The sequence below is a fragment of the Mytilus edulis genome, chromosome 7 (genome assembly GCF_963676685.1).
Source record: "Mytilus edulis chromosome 7, xbMytEdul2.2, whole genome shotgun sequence".
In the NCBI taxonomy this organism is placed as follows: Eukaryota; Metazoa; Mollusca; class Bivalvia; order Mytilida; family Mytilidae; genus Mytilus; species Mytilus edulis.
This window is the reverse complement of record NC_092350.1, coordinates 36,649,819-36,654,508: the sequence shown is the minus strand read 5'-3', so window position 1 is coordinate 36,654,508 and position 4,690 is coordinate 36,649,819. Positions and strand designations below refer to the sequence as shown.

At 34.1% G+C, this 4,690-nt stretch overlaps 1 pseudogene; it reads left to right on the top strand.

The window, feature by feature from the left end:
• The first annotated feature begins 2,363 nt into the window (after nt 1-2,363).
• On the top strand, nt 2,364-4,051 carry LOC139482867 (uncharacterized; annotated as a pseudogene).
• The last annotated feature ends 639 nt before the right edge of the window (nt 4,052-4,690 follow it).

Genomic DNA, 4,690 nt, shown 5'->3' with positions numbered 1-4,690 from the left:
TTAGTGTTTGTGTCATCTGGTCTTTTGTAGAGAGTTCTCGTTGGCACTCATGCCACATAAGGGGGAGGGTTGGGATCCCGCTAACATGTTTAAACCCGCCTTATTTCATATGCACGTGCCTATCTTGTTTTTCGTTTATTTTTTGTACATAAATTAGACCGTTTGTTTTCTCGGTTGCATTGTTTTACATTGTCATGTCGGTGCCTTTAATAGCTGACTTTGCGGTATGAACCTTGCTCATTGTTGAAGACCGTGTGGTGACTTAGGCTACATTATATAATTGTTAATTTCTGTGTCATTTAGTCTCTTGTGGAGAGTTCTCATTGGCACTCATGCACCAGCTTCTTTTATATATTGTGTATAAGTTTAGTAGTATTTGGTTGAGGCAAACTAAGGTTAGGAGAGCGGAACCCGTTTTTATGGGACGTTCGGGACAGACGGACTAGTGTAACTCTTTATGCCCCTTAATCATGGCGCCAACACAAAAGTTATGACTATTGTGCTGGTGATACACATTCCATTAGCACTGTCATTAACACATGTACACATAATTTTTTTATAAAAATATTCTATCTTAATTTTGAATTCTTTATTTTTGGCCGAATGATTATATGCATGCCCTTCACACAATGACTGAATGAGTATCAAATTTGACAAATTTATTGTACATAATTATACCTTTTATTATATTTTATAACTTTTTTTCCAACTAATTAAAGCTTACCAACTTATTGATCATCACTTTCCATATATGTCTTTTAACATTCTGTTTTGAACAAAAATATTTGTTGCATATACTTCACATGTATTTCTTTCAAATCTGACATTATTAAAAACCAATTAAATAAAATTCAGTCCAACTTGATAATAAATGTGCAATCAAATATATACGCAAGTCTTCAACTGGTCAAGTGGCTAGATGCACATATCGTTTGCCATATACAATGTTAACAACATGTCCTAATCGGGTGGTTTTAAAACTTCTAGAATTGACGGATCCGCTTTCGTTGGAAATATTTGGTTGATTATATTGGAAATCATTGAAGCATGACTGGAGCCCCCCCCCCCCCCCTTCGGAAAAGTTCTGGATCCGCCACTGTCTAGACATATTTACGTAAATAAGGGATGAGTAAAGGGGAAAAAGACAAAACAAAACGACTGGGTTTAATAAAAGGATGTTCGATGTACTGTATACTTCGGTTTGTTTAAAAATCTATACGATGCTTTATTTTTATCTAGTTTTCTTATTAAAATAATCAAAATGAGAAGATAAATACCTTAAAGCTTCCTTTACCGTCGATGCTAAAATGTTAATGTTATAAAATAATTTTAGCGTCTTTGATCTACTTTACCTTTTTATTCGGAGACTTGCGGTTATCTTCTGTTATAGTCAACGGGAACATTAGAATGATCTAGAAAAGAACCCAAATGGAACCAAGAAGTTGGGTTCCTTAACCAAACAACCCGGTTGTTGAACCAGTTACCATGGTTTCGAACCAAAGAACCAAGGTTCAGAACCAGAAAACCCAGATGGAACCAAGGTTTAGAACCAGAGTGCTCGGATATAACCTAATTGCATTCGGAATTCTCATTACTTTTTATACCTTCAATGTATTTTCCAAATCATTTATTTATTTAGTATATTTAAGTATAATTTATATATAATATATAATTTATATATAATTTATATATAACTTATTTATTAATTTTTTATTCATTTCTGTATTCAAACTTTTTTGCTCTTTTAAATTTTAATTAAATTTTGTTTTACATCATTCTTTATTATGTTAATTACCACATGGTCAAGAATGAGACATGTTATAGTTAAATTAAAAAGTGTTGGGTATGTGTAGATACACCATAGGAGGGGCTAAATTTCACGAGAAAGCTCTGCTTTCGAGTGACATTTAGTTCATCCTATAGTATGTTCTACACATACCCAATCAAATTTTTAATTTGGTAAATGACTTGTGTCAAAGTTCATAAGACGTCACAATTATCACGTGATGAAAAGTGCCTTTCCCGCTGCATTATCAGTTTGCGCGTTTCAGTCGTCTGAAATGGCTGCAAAAATGGAGATAAGTGACATTGACTTTTTGAATGTAATTTCCGAATGGGACAACAGTATAGACGATCTAACATTATCACAAACATGCAAAGATGCTGAAAATGAAAATACTGCTTTGGAAAAGCTGGAGGATTTAACTCTGTCTCAGGCTTTGAACCAATATGAAGTGGATTTTGAAATGGATGACTTGCCAGATTTTGAACTTACGCAGGTTCCCCTAAAGGCGGATAATATTATTGAAGAATTGGAAAAGGCTGTTACTGAGAACTGTAGCGAGAATTCATGCTATTCTTTTGTGGAAGATATTGATATTGATAAGTTAGTTAAGTCCACCGAAAGCAGAAATACACGTAAAAATACTACTTGGAGTGTTGCCACATTTAACGACTGGAGAGTTGCGCGAATGAAAAGTAATTATTGTGCCATTCCAGAACTTTTACAGTTTACCGCCAATGATGTAAATCAATGGCTTAGCAAGTTTGTAATAGAGACTAGAAGAAAAGATGGTAAGCCGTATCCACCAAAGACATTATATCTTTTATGCGTTGGCATACTGAGATTTCACCGAGAGAATGGTGTGCATATGAACTTTTTGGACGAAAAAGACTGTGTATTTTATGATTTCAGACGTTCTTTGAGCGCACGCATGACCGAACTCACAAAACAGGGTATAGGCACCACTACTAAACAGGCAGAGGCGATAAGCGAGGAAACAGAAAGCACTCTCTGGGAAAAGGGCTTGCTAAGGAGTACCAGTTCTAAAGCTATACTGAATACCATGTTTTTCTATAACAGTAAACTTTTTGGACTCAGAGGTGTAGATGAGCATAGGAATCTGTCCGTGGATCAGTTCGAACAGGGAAAGGATCAGACGGGAAGCTTTATACTATTCAAGGGCAGAGCCAACAAAACGTACAAAGGTAAGTTTCATTTTTATTAAATTATTTAGTATTTTCTTGCTTGTTTTAATTCGTTCATATGTGTAATTTTGTCACATGAGTGTCGATTTTCAGAAAATACGGGTGTCTTCGTTGAGGTCCGCGCTTTAACAGGTGCTTCATTTATGCAAATTCACTGTAAAGACGGCCGGTATAATATTCATATCATGTGTAGCGTGTATGCTTATTACATTTTACCCAATTCAAGCAATATAAAACTTTCATATTTCACTGTTATTTTGGATTTTAAACAAATAAAGTATCTTATCTTATCTATTTCATTAATAACTCAGTTTTGTTCAGTGTATGATTTAATTGTCACTCAATGTCATCACTTCATTTTTTTTCAGGTGGAATCAATCAGCGGAACTTGAGTGCCAAAAACTTAAAACACTATCTACAAAATCCAGTACTATTTAAGATATTTGAATATTGTACGTGATTTAAATGGAACAGCCTTTTATAGGAGACCGCTAGATAAAGGAAGTATTAAGTTTGGTGAACAGTCAGCAGAGGTCAACAAATTGTCTAATATCATGAAAACCATGTGTGCAGAAGCCGGAATAGATGGGTATTTCACTAACCACTCTGGTAAAAGGACATGTGCCACAACATTATACCAGGCAGGAGTCCCAGAACAAGAAATAATGAACAGGACAGGTCATAGGTCAGTCGAGAGTGTTCGAAAATATAAAAGGGCTTCCAGTGAGATGTTAAAGGATATCTCAAATATCCTTGAACCGAGTGAAAGCATGTGCAAGAAAATTAAACATGAAGACAACACAGAAATTCAAAATCGCACAGAAAATCAAGAAATATCAAAAAGTGCCGCAGGAGGCGTTGGAAGTTTGTTCACTGGATGTGTGTTCAATTTTAATAGTGGAAGTTAAATATATTTGTGATTATTTCAGTATTTGAGGATTATGTGGTGTATTTTATTCAAAGGAATTATATATTCATTTTGAAATTTTTAGTAGTGAACTTATGCATAATGGAATTTATGCATTTTTTTGTAGTGAAATTACCAGTGTGCCATTCTCGAGGATTAGAGGATTTTATATTTGGCTTCTAGTTTCACATTTTATTAAAATAAACGCATTCTATTTGAAAAAGTGAATTTCTATTTTATTCTCTTTATTTTGGTGGTTTCAAATTCGGTTGACGATGTGAATTGAAATAAACACTTTTTGTCAACAAATTTATCAGATAATGGGAAAGCGCTTACTTGATATTATCAAATTTGAGGAAATCTTCTCACTCAATGAAGAAAAATAGTCTTCTTGAATTGAAAAATGTACCAGTGGGGAAAATCCCCACATACACATATAAAACCGATAACATTAGAATGGGGAAATATCCCCACATTCACATATACAACCAAAAACATCAGAATGCGGAAATCCCCACGATAAGATAATTGGAAAAAAAAAGCTTTAATATTGCTGACCATCAAATGGGGAAATTTCCCCATAATCTCATTATGTTCAAATCATAGAAATATTGTTGACTATCAATTGGGGTAATTTCCCCATAATCTCATCATGTTCATATTAGATATTGTTGACTACAAATTGGGGTAATTTCCCCATAATCTCATCATGTTCATATTAGATATTGTTGACTACAAATTGGGGAAATTTCCCCATAATCTCAGCATGTTCATATTAAATATTGTTGACTACAA